Source organism: Ranitomeya variabilis, chromosome 3, assembly GCF_051348905.1.
Source record: "Ranitomeya variabilis isolate aRanVar5 chromosome 3, aRanVar5.hap1, whole genome shotgun sequence".
Taxonomy (NCBI): Eukaryota; Metazoa; Chordata; class Amphibia; order Anura; family Dendrobatidae; genus Ranitomeya; species Ranitomeya variabilis.
In genome coordinates, this window is record NC_135234.1 from 314,312,981 (window position 1) to 314,330,188 (window position 17,208).

General features: G+C 49.0%; 1 protein-coding gene across 3 annotated transcripts in view; it reads left to right on the plus strand.

The window, feature by feature from the left end:
• FGR (FGR proto-oncogene, Src family tyrosine kinase) overlaps positions 1–17,208 on the plus strand; it is an 833,064-nt gene that overhangs the window by 273,939 nt on the left and 541,917 nt on the right. The gene's annotated exons all lie outside the window — the stretch shown is intronic.

A 17,208-nucleotide genomic window follows, 5' to 3' on the forward strand; every position in this document is an offset into this window, starting at 1 on the left:
GGGTTACTCCATGGAGCTCTTTACACATACCGTCCCTGGCTTAGAAAGTGAAACACTTAACAGGCCATGCCCATTACAAGTAGATTCTGACATGGAGTGCACTGAGGCACAGCCACAGCCAGAGTACTATGCTGCTCCTTTGACTCAGACCACAACATTGCCCTCTCAGGGTACTGATCCACAATCAGACCCTGATGAGACTATGTTGCCCCGCCACGAACGCTATACCACCGACCGACACGGTGACACAGACGAAGTTGCACACGAGCTCGAAGAGGAGGTAATAGATGACCCAGTTGGTGACCCCGATTGGCAGCCATTGGGGGAACAGGGTGCAGGCGGCAGTAGTTCAGAAGCGGAGGTGGAGGAGGGGCCGCAGCAGTCATCAACATCGCAACAGGTTCCATCTGCCGGGCCCGTATCTGGCCCAAAATGCGTGTCAAAGCCAAAACCTGTTGGAGGACAGTGTGGCCATCCGGTTAAAGCTCAGTCTGCAATCTCTGAAAAGGGATCCGATGCTAGGAAGAGTGCAGTCTGGCATTTTTTTAAACAACATACAATTGATCAGCGCAAAGTCATCTGTCAAAAATGTTCAACTAGCTTAAGCAGAGGTCAGAATCTGAAAAGTCTCAATACTAGTTGCATGCATAGACACTTAACCACCATGCATTTTCAAGCCTGGACTAACTACCAAACGTCCCTTAAGGTTGTAGCACCCTCGGCCAATGAAGCTAGTCAGCAACGCAACATCCCTTCCGTCACTGTAAGGCCACCATTTTCCGCATCACCGGCAGTATCTGTGCAGGTTTCTTTGCCAGCCAAAAGCAGTCAGGGTCAGGGAATCACCAGTTTTGTAGGAGGAAATATGGCATCTAGGGCACCGGTGGAAACAATACCGTCTCCAACCGTCTCTCAGTCTGCCATGTCCACCGGCACACCCGAAAGTTCCACGATCTCCAGCTCTCCAGTCCAGCTCACACTACATGAGACTCTGGTTAGAAAAAGGGAGTACTTATCCTCGCATCCGCGTACACAGGGTTTTAACGCCCACATAGCTAGACTAATCTCGTTAGAGATGATGCCCTACCGGTTAGTTGAAAGCGAAGCTTTCAAAGCCCTGATGGAGTATGCTGAACCACGATACGAGCTACCCAGTCGACACTTTTTTTCTAGAAAAGCCATCCCAGCCCTGCACCAGCATGTTAAACAGCGCATCATCCATGCACTCAGGCAATCTGTGAGTACAAAGGTGCACCTGACTACAGATGCATGGACCAGTAGGCATGGCCAGGGACATTATGTGTCCATCACGGCACACTGGGTGAATGTGGTGGATGCAGGGTCCACAGGGGACATCAATTTCGGGACAGTTGTGCCTAGCCCACGGTCTAGGAAACAGTTGGCTGTAGGCGTTCGCACCCCCTCCTCCTCGTCCTCCTGCAGAAGCTACAGCTCTTCCACAGACCGCAGTCGGCCAACCACTCCATCGGCAGATGACACCGTTGCACACCAGTTGTCCCATTATGGGCCAGCTACTGGCAAGCGTCAGCAGGCTGTATTGGCTATGAAGTGTTTGGGCGACAACAGACACACCGCGGAAGTTCTGTCCGAGTTCTTGCAACAAGAAACGCAGTCGTGGCTGGGCACAGTAGATCTTGAGGCAGGCAAGGTAGTGAGTGATAACGGAAGGAATTTCATGGCTGCCATCTCCCTTTCCCAACTGAAACACATTCCTTGCCTGGCTCACACCTTAAACCTGGTGGTGCAGTGCTTATTGAAAACTTATCCTGGGTTCTCCGACCTGCTCCTCAAAGTGCGTGGTCTTTGCTCACATATCCGACGTTCGCCTGTACACTCCAGCCGTATGCAGACCTATCAGCGGTCTTTGAACCTTCCCCAGCATCGCCTAATCATAGATGTTGCAACAAGGTGGAACTCAACACTGCACATGCTTCAGAGACTGTGCCAACAGAGGCGGGCTGTTATGTTTTTGTGGGAGGATACACATACACGGGCAGGCAGTAGGATGGCAGACATGGAGTTGTCAGGTGTGCAGTGGTCGAAGATACAAGACATGTGTCAAGTCCTTCAGTGGTTTGAGGAATGCACACGGCTGGTTAGTGCAGACAATGCCATAATAAGCATGAGCATCCCCCTAATGTGTCTGCTGATGCAAAGTTTGACGCACATAAAGGATCAGGCGTCTGCACCAGAGGAAGAGGAAAACCTTGATGACAGTCAGCCATTGTCTGGTCAGAGCAGTGTACAGGACGAGGTAGCAGGCGAAGAGGAGGTGGAGGACGAGGAGGATGATGGGGATGAGTATATTTTGAATGCGGAAGCTTTCCCGGTGGCACTGGAAATTGGTTGCGTGGCAAGGCCGGGTTCTGGTTTTTTGAGGGACACAAGTGACGTAGATTTGCCTGAAACTGCCCCTCAACCAATCACAACCGGAGATTTGACAACTGGAACTTTGGCCCACATGGCGGATTATGCCTTACGTATCCTAAAAAGGGACACACGCATTACGAAAATGATGAACGATGACGATTACTGGTTGGCCTGCCTCCTTGATCCACACTATAAAGGCAAATTGCAAAATATTATGCCACATGAGAACTTGGAACTAATATTAGCAACCAAACAATCAACTTTTGTTGACCGTTTGCTTCAGGCATTCCCAGCACACAGCGCACGTGATCGTTCTCACACGAGCTCCAGGGGGCAGCAGACTAGGAGTGTTAGGGGTGCACACATCAGAAGTGGCGTTGGACAGAGGGGTTTTCTGACCAGGTTGTGGAGTGATTTTGCTATGACCGCAGACAGGACAGGTACTGCTGCATCAATTGAAAGTGACAGGAGACAACATTTGTCCAGTATGGTTACTAACTATTTTTCATCCCTTATCGATGTTCTCCCTCAACCGTCATTCCCATTTGATTACTGGGCATCAAAATTAGACACCTGGCCAGAATTGGCAGAATATGCATTGCAGGAGCTTGCTTGTCCGGCAGCAAGTGTCCTATCAGAAAGAGTATTCAGTGCTGCAGGTTCAATATTAACCGAAAAAAGGACTCATCTGGCTACCCAAAATGTTGATGATCTAACATTCATTAAAATGAACCACAACTGGATTTCGAAATCTTTTGCCCCACCTTGCCCGGCCGACACCTAGCTTTCCTATGAAAAGCTCTTGCCTGTGGACTACTGTGAATTACTTTTCTAATGTCTAATTTGCTGCAGCTGATTGTCCAGCATACGAAATGTTTACACCTCCCTAAATGGCCAAACTCCCCACACGAGGCCGTGGTATCGCGACTTGGCGCAAGCACCCGTGAGACTGCTGTTTGTCTGAAGAGGTGGGTGTGCTCGCTTTTGGTCGACGGCATTGCTACGGGGTCCCTCATAGTACAATAAAGTGTCTCTGGCGGTGGTGGTGCGCACCCAACGTCAGACACACTGTTGTAACATGAGGGGCCCTGGGCCTGTACCGCCGGCCACAAGAGAGTTCACCCACCCCCAGGTCAAACATTGCTCTACCACTTCCACAGTTATCTCTCACACTTCCACCAATGTTTAGTCTATGCGCTGACATCCTTCCATACCTGCCACTGACAATACCATTGTGTTGACATGTATGATGGTACTTAACATAGTCAGGGGCAGTGTCCTCTATTTACCACAGTAAATACTTTGCGCTAAAGTAGTAGGTCTGAAACAACGCAGAGGATCCCACCCCTGAACCTAATGATTGCACCCTTTAGTGTTTTTGTTTTGTTTTAATGCGAGACATTCACATTTATTTGTTGTTTTTGACTACTAACTGGCAGACACTCATTACAATCGGCCTCCGTTGACCAGACCACTGCTGCCCGTGTACCCCTGGAACCTATTTTACAGTGCCTACAGCCAGCCCATTTTATTATGTTAGGCCTTGGAAGCCTGTCTGCGGTCCCTCCTTCCACTAGGCCTCCAATGACCAGACCACTGCTGCCCGTGTCCCCCTGGAACCAATTATAAAGTGCCTACAGCCAGCCCATTTTATTATGTTAGGCCTTGGAAGCCTGTCTGCGGTCCCTCCTTCCACTAGGCTTCCACTGACCAGACCACTGCTGCCCGTGTACCCCTGGAACCTATTTTACAGTGCCTACAGCCAGCCCATTTTATTATGTTAGGCCTTCGAAGCCTGTCTGCGGTCCCTCCTTCCACTAGGCCTCCACTGACCAGACCACTGCTGCCCGTGTACCCCTGGAACCTATTTTACAGTGCCTACAGCCAGCCCATTTTATTATGTCAGGCCTTCGAAGCCTGTCTGCGGTCCCTCCTTCCACTAGGCCTCCACTGACCAGACCACTGCTGCCCGTGTACCCCTGGAACCTATTTTACAGTGCCTACAGCCAGCCCATTTTATTATGTTAGGCCTTCGAAGCCTGTCTGCGGTCCCTCCTTCCACTAGGCCTCCACTGACCAGACCACTGCTGCCCGTGTACCCCTGGAACCAATTATAAAGTGCCTACAGCCAGCCCATTTTATTATGTTAGGCCTTGGAAGCCTGTCTGCGGTCCCTCCTTCCACTAGGCCTCCACTGACCTGACCACTGCTGCCCGTGTACCCCTGGAACCAATTATAAAGTGCCTACAGCCAGCCCATTTTATTATGTTAGGCCTTCGAAGCCTGTCTGCGGTCCCTCCTTCCACTAGGCCTCCAATGACCAGACCACTGCTGCCCGTGTCCCCCTGGAACCAATTATAAAGTGCCTAAAGCCAGCCCATTTTATTATGTTAGGCCTTGGAAGTCTGTCTGCGGTCCTTACTTCCACTAGGCCTCCACTGACCGGACCACTGCTGCCCGTGTACCCCTGGAACCAATTATAAAGTGCCTACAGCCAGCCCATTTTATTATGTTAGGCCTTCGAAGCCTGTCTGCGGTCCCTCCTTCCACTAGGCCTCCAATGACCAGACCACTGCTGCCCGTGTACCCCTGGAACCAATTATAAAGTGCCTACAGCCAGCCCATTTTATTATGTTAGGCCTTGGAAGCCTGTCTGCGGTCCCTCCTTCCACTAGGCCTCCACTGACCTGACCACTGCTGCCCGTGTAACCTTGGAACCTATTTTACAGTGCATAGAGCCTATTTTTTTTATTTTATTTAATATTAATAAAGCCATGATGGACTACGCTGTACCACGCTATGAGCTACCCAGTTGACAATTCTTTTGCGAGAAAAGCCATCCCACCCCTCCACCAGCATGTTAAAGACCACATTGTCCTTTCATTCTGTCAATCTGTGAGTCCAAAGGTACACCTGACAACAGACACATGGAGCGGTAGGCATGGCCACGGAAGGTTACGTGTCCTTTGTGGCGCAATGGGTTAATGTATTGGATGCATGGTCCACACAGGGGACAGCCTGGTAAGTCTGTCTGCAGTCCCTAATTCAAGTTGTCCTCAAATGAATAAATCTGAGCTTCCACCTTCTGGCTCTCATTAAGTGCTGTTTTTTAAAAGATTGGTGGTTCCGGCCTACTAACGGTGTCTGCCCCTCCCTGGTGTTGTCCTCAACTGAATAAAGCTGAGCTTCTACCTTCTGGCTCTCATTAAGTGCTGTTTTTTAAAAGATTGGTGGTTCCGGCCTACTAACGGTGTCTGCCCCTGCCTGGTGTTGTCCTCAACTGAATAAAGCTGAGCTTCTACCTTCTGGCTCTCATTAAGTGCTGTTTTTTAAAAGATTGGTGGTTCCGGCCTACTAACGGTGTCTGCCCCTGCCTGGTGTTGTCCTCAACTGAATAAAGCTGAGCTTCTACCTTCTGGCTTTTGGCCTACAGTTGCAAATATTAAACTGCATTTGGCCTATTAGTGTGTTTGGGCACTTACAACAGTGTCTGCTGCTCCTGGGTTTGCTACTCCACTCAACAAAGCAATGCCGCCTGTTTAGTCCTGTTACCAATTTTGAACTGCATTTAGCCTACTTTATTCTTTGGCCCTATATCTGTTTCCTCCTCATCCTGCCCATTCCCCAGCCACTGCTAGATGAGTCTGCTGGTACATTGACCTAGACCACTACATTCCCCTTGCACTCTACACAGCCAGAATCTGACCCTGCTGAAAGTAAGGTTCCCCTTCCCGCATGTTATACCACCTTACACAGGGACAAAGAGGAAGGTGCAGATGAAAGTGCAGGTTCCTTCATCAGGTGGGGGGGGGCATACTCATTGGCGACGTCACTGGCACAGGGCCCCTCAGAGTACACAAAAGTGTCGCTGCTGATGGGAGGCGCCCCCGCCGTGCAAACACACCGCTGTACCTTGAGGGGCCCTGTGCCAGTGCCAATGCCAACGAGGGGGCCTCCCTGCTTGCTTAGGATCACAGCACTTGCAAACTTGACATACTTACCTCTCACTGCTCCACCGCCGTGACGTAGTCCACGTTTCCTGGGCCCACTAAAAGCTTGAACCAGCCCTACCCTCCACAACTTTTGCAAAATGACCCCCAAGTTCCAATGCCCAACTATTATTATAAAGTTAATTAAGATTGACAAGCTTCAGAAACAAGAGTGGATGTTTTTGGCATTAAAATGGGCACTGTAGGTGTTTTCCTGGCCTCCACTCACTGCCGACTATGCTTCCCCATTGACTTGCATTGGGTTTCGTGTTTCGGTCGATCTCCGACTTTTAGCGATAATCAGCCGACTGCACTCGACTCGACTCTGGACAAAGTCGGGTTTCACAAAACCCGACTCGACCTTAAAAAAATGAAAGTCGCTCAACCCTACACTGGTAATGGAGGAAAAATAGTTAGTAACCATACTGGACAAATGTTGTCTCCTGTCACTTTGAATGGATGCTGCTGTACCTGTCGTGTCTGCGGTCATTGTGAAATCACCCCACAACCTGGTCAGAAAACCCCTCTGTCTTACGCCACTTCTGATTTGTGCACCTCTAACACCTCTGCCCTGTTGCCCCTGCAGCTCGTGTGAGAACCATCACCGGCGCTGTGTGCTGGGAATGCCTCAATAAAACGGTCTACAAGAGTAGCTTGTTTGGTTGCCAATATCTGTTCGAGGTTCTCATGTGGCATGATATTTTGCAATTTGCCTTTATAGCGAGGATCAAGGAGGCAGGCCAACCAGTAATCGTCACCGGTAGGGTTGAGCGACTTTAATTTTTTTAAGATCGAGTAGGGTTTTGGGAAACCCGATTTTGTCCAGAGTCGAGTCGAGTGCAGTCGGCCGATTATCGCTAAAAGTCGGGGATCGACCGAAACACGAAACCCAATGCAAGTCAATGGGGAAGCATAGTCGGCAGTGAGTGGAGGCCAGGAAAACACCTACAGTGCCCATTTTAATGCCAAAAACATCCATTCTTGTTTCTGAAGCTTGCCAATCTTAATTAACTGTATAATAATAGTTGGGCATAGGGAATTGGGGGAAAGTTGTGGGGGGAGTAGGGCTGGCTCAAGTTTTTCGTGGGCCCAGGAAATGCGGGCTACGTCACGGCGGTGTTGCAGGGAAAGGTAAGTATTTAAACGTTGCAAGTGCTGTGATCCTGAGCAAGCAGGGGGGGGCCCACTCGTTCGCATTGCCACTGGCACAGGGCCCCTCAAAGTACGGCGGTGTGTTTGCATGGCGGGGGCGCCTCCCACCAGCAGCGACACTTTTGCGTACTCTGAGGGGCCCTGTGCCAGTGACGTCGCCAACGAGTATGCCCCCCCACCTGATGAAGGAACCTGCACTTTCATCTGCACCTTCCTCTTTGTCCCTGTGTAAGGTGGTATAACATGCGGGAAGGGGAACCTTACTTTCAGCAGGGTCAGATTCTGGCTGTGTAGAGTACAAGGGGAATGTAGTGGTCTAGGTCAATGTACCAGCAGACTCATTTAGCAGTGGCTGGGCAATGGGCAGGATGAGGAGGAAACAGATATAGGGCCAAAGAATAAAGTAGGCTACATGCAGTTCAAAATTGGTAACAGGACTAAACAGGCGGCATTGCTTTGTTCAGTGGAGTAGCAAACCCAAGAGCAGCAGACACTGTTTCAAGGGCCTAACCACACTAGTAGGCCAAATGCAGTTTAATATCTGATAGTATAGGGCGAAAGCCAGAATGTGGAAGCTCAGCTTTGTTCAGTTGAGGACAACACCAGGGAGGGGCAGACACCTTTAGTAGGCCGGAAAAGCCTATTGCATTTTTTAAAATGGTAATTTGGAGCAGAAGGTTGAAGCTCAGCTTTATTTAGTTGAGGGCAACACCAGGCAGGGGCACACAGACAGACACCTTTAGTAGGCCGGAAAAGCCTATTGCATTTTTTAAAATGGTAATTTGGAGCAGAAGGTTGAAGCTCAGCTTTATTTAGTTGAGGACAACACCAGGCAGGGGCACACAGACAGACACCTTTAGTAGGCCGGAAAAGCCTATTGCATTTTTTAAAATGGTAATTTGGAGCAGAAGGTTGAAGCTCAGCTTTATTTAGTTGAGGGCAACACCAGGGAGGGGCAGAAGCCGTTAGTAGGCCCTAACCACCATTTTTTTTTTTTTAAACCACTTAATGAGAGCCGGAAGGATGAAGCTCAGCTTTATTTAGTTGAGGACAACACCAGGCAGGGGCACACAGACAGACACCTTTAGTAGGCCGGAAAAGCCTATTGCATTTTTTAAAATGGTAATTTGGAGCAGAAGGTTGAAGCTCAGCTTTATTTAGTTGAGGGCAACACCAGGGAGGGGCAGAAGCCGTTAGTAGGCCCTAACCACCATTTTTTTTTTTTAAAACCACTTAATGAGAGCCGGAAGGTTGAAGCCCAGCTTTATTTAGTTGAGGACAACACCAGGCAGGGGCACACAGACAGACACCTTTAGTAGGCCGGAAAAGCCTATTGCATTTTTTAAAATGGTAATTTGGAGCAGAAGGTTGAAGCTCAGCTTTATTTAGTTGAGGGCAACACCAGGGAGGGGCAGAAGCCGTTAGTAGGCCCTAACCACCATTTTTTTTTTTTAAAACCACTTAATGAGAGCCGGAAGGTTGAAGCTCAGCTTTATTTAGTTGAGGACAACACCAGGCAGGGGCACACAGACAGACACCTTTAGTAGGCCGGAACAGCCTATTGCATTTTTTAAAATGGTAATTTGGAGCAGAAGGTTGAAGCTCAGCTTTATTTAGTTGAGGACAACACCAGGCAGGGGCACACAGACAGACACCTTTAGTAGGCCGGAAAAGCCTATTGCATTTTTTAAAATGGTAATTTGGAGCAGAAGGTTGAAGCTCAGCTTTATTTAGTTGAGGACAACACCAGGCAGGGGCACACAGACAGACACCTTTAGTAGGCCGGAAAAGCCTATTGCATTTTTTAAAATGGTAATTTGGAGCAGAAGGTTGAAGCTCAGCTTTATTTAGTTGAGGACAACACCAGGCAGGGGCACACAGACAGACACCTTTAGTAGGCTGGAAAAGCCTATTGCATTTTTTAAAATGGTAATTTGGAGCAGAAGGTTGAAGCTCAGCTTTATTTAGTTGAGGGCAACACCAGGGAGGGGCAGAAGCCGTTAGTAGGCCCTAACCAAAGTTGAAGGCCAAATGCAGTTTAATTTCTGATACTATAGGCCGAAAGCCAGAAGGTGGAAGCTCCGATTTAGACAGTGGAGGACAATTTGAATTAGGGACTGCAGACAGACTTAGTAGGCTGTCCCCTGTGGACCATGCATCCACCACATTAACCCATTGCGCCGTAATGGACACGTAATCTTCCGTGGCCATGCCTACAGGTCCATGCGTCTGTTGTCAGGTGCACCTTTGTACTCACAGATTGCCAGAGTGCATGGACAATGCGGTCTTCTACATGCTGGTGGAGGGTTGGGATGGCTTTTCTCGCAAAAGAAGTGTCGACTGGTTAGCTTGTAGCGTGGTACAGCGTAGTCCATCATGGCCTTATTAATAGTAAATAAAATATATAACTAGGCTCTATGAACTTTTAAATAGGTTCCAGGGGTACACGGGCAGCATTGGTGTGGTCAGTGGAGGAGTATTGCAAGTAGGGGCTGCAGACAGGCTATCAAAGGCCTAAAATAACAAACAGTAGGCAGTCATGGCAGTTTTACATCGGTTACATGGATACACAGGCAGGCACTCCAGGCAGCATTGTGGTCAGTGGAGGAGTATTGCAAGTAGGGGCCGCAGACAGGCTATCAAAGGCCTAAAATAACAAACAGTAGGCAGTCATGGCAGTTTTACATCGGTTACATGGATACACAGGCAGGCACTCCAGGCAGCATTGTGGTCAGTGGAGGAGTATTGCAAGTAGGGGCCGCAGACAGGCTATCAAAGGCCTAAAATAACAAACAGTAGGCAGTCATGGCAGTTTTACATCGGTTACATGGATACACAGGCAGGCACTCCAGGCAGCATTGTGGTCAGTGGAGGAGTATTGCAAGTAGGGGCCGCAGACAGGCTATCAAAGGCCTAAAATAACAAACAGTAGGCAGTCATGGCAGTTTTACATCAGTTACATGGATACACAGGCAGGCACTCCAGGCAGCATTGTGGTCAGTGGAGGAGTATTGCAAGTAGGGGCCGCAGACAGGCTATCAAAGGCCTAAAATAACAAACAGTAGGCAGTCATGGCAGTTTTACATCGGTTACATGGATACACAGGCAGGCACTCCAGGCAGCATTGTGGTCAGTGGAGGAGTATTGCAAGTAGGGGCCGCAGACAGGCTATCAAAGGCCTAAAATAACAAACAATAGGCTCATTGCAGTTTTACAGCGGTTACATGGATAGACGGGCAGGCAGCTTGGTGGTGAGTGGAGGAGTATTTAAAGTAGGGACCGCAGACAGGCTATCAAAGGCCTAACATAACAAACAATAGGCTCATGGCAGTTTTACAGCGGTTACATGGATACACGGGCAGGCAGCTTGGTGGTCAGTGGAGGAGTATTTAAAGTAGGGACCGCAGACAGGCTTCAAAGGCCTAACATAAGAAAATGGGCTGGCTGTAGGCACTTTATAATTGGTTCCAGGGGTACACGGGCAGCAGTGGTCTGGCCAGTGGAGGACTAGTGGAAGGAGGGACCGCAGACAGGCTTCAAAGGCCTAACATAAAAAAATGGGCTGGCTGTAGGCACTTTATAATTGGTTCCAGGGGTACATGGGCAGCAGTGGTCTGGTCAGTGGAGGACTAGTGGAAGGAGGGACCGCAGACAGGCTTCAAAGGCCTAACATAAAAAAATGGGCTGGCTGTAGGCACTTTATAATTGGTTCCAGGGGTACACGGGCAGCAGTGGTCTGGCCAGTGGAGGACTAGTGGAAGGAGGGACCGCAGACAGGCTTCAAAGGCCTAACATAAAAAAATGGGCTGGCTGTAGGCACTTTATAATTGGTTCCAGGGGTACACGGGCAGCAGTGGTCTGGCCAGTGGAGGACTAGTGGAAGGAGGGACCGCAGACAGGCTTCAAAGGCCTAACATAAAAAAATGGGCTGGCTGTAGGCACTTTATAATTGGTTCCAGGGGTACACGGGCAGCAGTGGTCTGGTCAGTGGAGGACTAGTGGAAGGAGGGACCGCAGACAGGCTTCAAAGGCCTAACATAAAAAAATGGGCTGGCTGTAGGCACTTTATAATTGGTTCCAGGGGTACACGGGCAGCAGTGGTCTGGCCAGTGGAGGACTAGTGGAAGGAGGGACCGCAGACAGGCTTCAAAGGCCTAACATAAAAAAATGGGCTGGCTGTAGGCACTTTATAATTGGTTCCAGGGGTACACGGGCAGCAGTGGTCTGGTCAGTGGAGGACTAGTGGAAGGAGGGACCGCAGACAGGCTTCAAAAGCCTAACATAAAAAAATGGGCTGGCTGTAGGCACTTTATAATTGGTTCCAGGGGTACACGGGCAGCAGTGGTCTGGTCAGTGGAGGACTAGTGGAAGGAGGGACCGCAGACAGGCTTCAAAGGCCTAACATAAAAAAATGGGCTGGCTGTAGGCACTTTATAATTGGTTCCAGGGGTACACGGGCAGCAGTGGTCTGGTCAGTGGAGGACTAGTGGAAGGAGGGACCGCAGACAGGCTTCAAAGGCCTAAAATAACAAACAATAGGCTCATGGCAGTTTTACAGCGGTTACATGGATACACGGGCAGCTTGGTGGTGAGTGGAGGAGTAGTGCAAGGAGTGTCTGTCCCAGTACTCCCAAAATATAAATAGATGTTAATGTCTCGCAAAACAACCAAAACAAAAAAAAAGGTGGCATACTTAGGTACAGGGGTGGGCTCATCTGCTGAGTTTCTGACATAGTAATTTGGCAGTAACTATTTAATGGTGCCAATATAGGACACAGACACAGACTACTTTAAGTTGCATCATAGATGTCTACAAATTTGTATTGTCAGTGCCAGACATTGAATGATGTCAGCGAATAGACTAAAGATTGGTGGAGCTGTGCGACATAATTTTGCATGTGGTAGAGCACATTTTGAGCTGGGGTAGGGGGGAACTCTCTAGAGGCCGGCGGGACCGCCCCAGGGCCCCTCATGTTACAACGGTGTGTCTGACGTTGGGTGCGCACCACCACCGCCAGAGACACTACATTGTACTATGAGGGACCCAGTAGCAATGCCGTCAACCAAAAGCGAGCACACCCACCTCTTCAGACAAACAGCAGTCTCACGGGTGCTTGCGCCAAGTCGCGATACCACGGCCCCGTGTGGGGAGTTTGGCCATTTAGGGAGGTGTAAACATGTCGTATGCTGTACAATCAGCTGCAGCAAATTAGACATTAGAAAAGTAATTCACAGGCAAGAGCCTTTCATAGGAAAGCTAGGTGTCGGCCGGGCAAGGTGGGGCAAAAGATTTCGAAATCCAGTTGTGGTTCATTTTAATGAATGTTAGATCGTCAACATTTTGGGTAGCCAGATGAGTCCTTTTTTCGGTTAATATTGAACCTGCAGCACTGAATACTCTTTCTGATAGGACACTTGCTGCCGGGCAAGCAAGCTCCTGCAATGCATATTCTGCCAATTCTGGCCAGGTGTCTAATTTGGAGGCCCAGTAATCAAATGGGAATGACGGTTGAGGGAGAACATCGATAAGGGATGAAAAATAGTTAGTAACCATACTGGACAAATGTTGTCTCCTGTCACTTTCAATTGATGCAGCAGTACCTGTCCTGTCTGCGGTCATAGCAAAATCACTCCACAACCTGGTCAGAAAACCCCTCTGTCCAACGCCACTTCTGATGTGTGCACCCCTAACACTCCTAGTCTGCTGCCCCCTGGAGCTCGTGTGAGAACGATCACGTGCGCTGTGTGCTGGGAATGCCTGAAGCAAACGGTCAACAAGAGTTGATTGTTTGGTTGCTAATATTAGTTCCAAGTTCTCATGTGGCATAATATTTTGCAATTTGCCTTTATAGCGTGGATCAAGGAGGCAGGCCAACCAGTAATCGTCATCGTTCATCATTTTCGTAATGCGTGTGTCCCTTTTTAGGATACGTAAGGCATAATCCGCCATGTGGGCCAAAGTTCCAGTTGTCAAATCTCCGGTTGTGATTGGTTGAGGGGCAGTTGCAGGCAAATCTACGTCACTTGTGTCCCTCAAAAAAACAGAACCCGGCCGTGACACGCAACCAATTTCCTGTGCCCCCGGGAAAGGTTCGGCATTAAAAATATACTCATCCCCATCATCCTCCTCGTCCTCCACCTCCTCTTCGCCCACTACCTCGTCCTGTACACTGCCCTGACCAGACAATGGCTGACTGTCATCAAGGCTTTCCTCTTCCTCTGGTGCAGATGCCTGCTCCTTTATGTGCGTCAAACTTTGCATCAGCAGACGCATTAGGGGGATGCTCATGCTTATTACGGCGTTGTCTGCACTAACCAGCCGTGTGCATTCCTCAAAACACTGAAGGACTTGACACATGTCTTGTATCTTAGACCACTGCACACCTGACAACTCCATGTCTGCCATCCTACTGCCTGCCCGTGTATCCTCCCACAAATAAATAACAGCACGCCTCTGTTCGCACAGTCTCTGAAGCATGTGCAGTGTTGAGTTCCACCTTGTTGCAACGTCTATGATTAGGCGATGCTGGGGAAGGTTCAAAGACCGCTGATAGGTCTGCATACGGCTGGCGTGTACAGGCGAACGTCGGATATGTGAGCAAAGTGCACGCACTTTGAGGAGCAGGTCGGAGAACCCAGGATAAGTTTTCAATAAGCACTGCACCACCAGGTTTAAGGTGTGAGCCAGGCAAGGAATGTGTTTCAGTTGGGAAAGGGAGATGGCAGCCATGAAATTCCTTCCGTTATCACTCACTACCTTGCCTGCCTCAAGATCTACTGTGCCCAGCCACGACTGCGTTTCTTGTTGCAAGAACTCGGACAGAACTTCCGCGGTGTGTCTGTTGTCGCCCAAGCACTTCATAGCCAATACAGCCTGCTGACGCTTGGCAGTAGCTGGCCCATAATGGGACAACTGGTGTGCAACAGTGTCATCTGCCGATGGAGTGGTTGGCAGACTGCGTTCTGTGGAAGAGCTGTAGCTTCTGCAGGAGGACGAGGAGGAGGAGGAGGAGGGGGTGCGAACGCCTACAGCCAACTGTTTCCTAGACCGTGGGCTAGGCACAACTGTCCCTAAATTGATGTCGCCTGTGGACCCTGCATCCACCACATTCACCCAGTGTGCCGTGATGGACACATAACGTCCCTGGCCATGCCTACTGGTCCATGCATCTGTAGTCAGGTGCACCTTTGTACTCACAGATTGCCTGAGTGCATGGACGATGCGCTGTTTAACATGCTGGTGCAGGGCTGGGATGGCTTTTCTGGAAAAAAAGTGTCGACTGGGTAGCTCGTATCGTGGTTCAGCGTACTCCATCAGGGCTTTGAAAGCTTCGCTTTCAACTAACCGGTAGGGCATCATCTCTAACGAGATTAGTCTAGCTATGTGGGCGTTAAAACACTGTGTACGCGGATGCGAGGATAAGTACTTCCTTTTTCTAACCAGAGTCTCATGTAGGGTGAGCTGGACTGGAGAGCTGGAGATCGTGGAACTTTCGGGTGTGCCGGTGTACATGGCAGACTGAGAGACGGTTGGAGACGGTATTGTTTCCGCCGGTGCCCTAGATGCAATATTTCCTCCTACAAAACTGGTGATTCCCTGACCCTGACTGCTTTTGGCTGGCAAAGAAACCTGCACAGATACTGCCGGTGGTGCGGAAAATGGTGGCCTTACAGTGACGGAAGGGATGTTGCGTTGCTGACTAGCTTCATTGGCCGAGGGTGCTACAACCTTGAGGGACGTTTGGTAGTTAGTCCAGGCTTGAAAATGCATGGTGGTTAAGTGTCTATGCATGCAACTAGTATTTAGACTTTTCAGATTCTGACCTCTGCTTAAGCTAGTTGAACATTTTTGACAGATGACTTTGCGCTGATCAGTTGGATGTTGTTTAAAAAAATGCCAGACTGCACTCTTCCTAGACTCGGATCCCTTTTCAGGGATTGCAGACTGAGCTTTAACCGGATGGCAACGCTGTGCTCCAACAGGTTTTGGCTTTGACACGCGTTTTGGGCCAGATACGGGCCCGGCAGATGGAACCTGTTGCGATGTTGATGCCTGCTGCGGCCCCTCCTCCACCTCCGCTTCTGAACTACTGCCGCCTGCACCCTGTTCCCCCAATGGCTGCCAATCGGGGTCAATAACTGGGTCATCTATTACCTCCTCTTCGAGCTCGTGTGCAACTTCGTCTGTGTCACTGTGTCGGTCGGTGGTATAGCGTTCGTGGCGGGGCAACATAGTCTCATCAGGGTCTGATTGTGGATCTGTACCCTGAGAGGGCAATGTGGTGGTCTGAGTCAAAGGAGCAGCATAGTACTCTGGCTGTGGCTGTGCATCAGTGCACTCCATGTCAGAATATACTTGTAATGGGCATGGCCTGTTAAATGTTTCACTTTCTAAGCCAGGGACGGTATGTGTAAAGAGCTCCATGGAGTGACCCGTTGTGTCGCCTGCTGCATCCTTCTCTCTTGTTGTAGTTTTTGCTGAGGAGGACAAGGAAGCGACTTGTCCCTGACCGTGAACATCCACAAGCGACGCGCTGCTTTTACATTTACCAGTTTCGGAAGAGGAGGCAAAAGAGCTAGAGGCTGAGTCTGCAATGTAAGCCAAAACTTGCTGTTGCTGCTCCGCCTTTAAAAGCGGTTTTCCTACTCCCAGAAAAGAGAGCGTTCGAGGCCTTGTGTAGCCTGACGACGAAACTGGCTCCACAGCTCCAGACTTAGGTGGAATATTTTTATCCCCACGACCACCTGATGTTCCACTACCACTACCATCATTACCAGCTGACAATGAACACCCACGACGACCTCTTGCACCAGACTTCCTCATTGTTTTAAAATCTTAACCAAAGTAACTTTATTTGTTGCTGTCAAACAACTTACACGGTGAGCTATAACTTCAGTATGATTTCAATATCCCTTAACAGGTTGGTGAGACCACAAGGAAAATCAGGCACAATGTTACACACTCTGTTTTCTGTGGCACAAAATCACAGAGATGACACACACGCAGGACTGTCACTCAAGCACTAATGTCAATATTAATCTCCCACCTAATTTATTTTTTTTTTTTTCTCAGGGAGACTTTAGAAACCAAATAATATTAAAAAAACCAAAAAAAAAAATAGCCTATCTATGGCCCACTGAATGAGAGAGAGAGGTGGCACACCCAGGAGTCAAGACTGGCACACAAGCTGAAAGGGCAATATTACTCTCCCACTGTTTTTTTAGGTTTTTTTTTTTTTTTCAGGGAGACTTTAGAAACCAAATAATATTAAAAAAAAAAAAAAAAAAAAATAGGCTTTCTATAGCCCACTGAATGAGAGATAGCACACACAGCAGTGGCACACAAGCCCTGACTGAGGCCAATATTTTTCTCCCACTGATTGATGTAGTGTTTTTGTGTTGAGGTAGAATTTAGAACACAAATCACGGAAAAAATAAATAGGCTTTCTATGGCCCACTCAGTGAGAGATGGCACACACAGGGATGGCACTGTAGCAGAAATGCCAATCTTAATCTCCCACAAAAAAAACAAAAAAAAAACAGGGACTGTCCTACAATTACTATCTCCCTGCAGTAATGTAAGCCAGGTATGGCAGGCAGCAATAGGAGTGGACTGATGCACAAATTAAATAAAAAGTGTGGACAAACAAAAAAGATAGCTGTGCAGAAAGGAAGG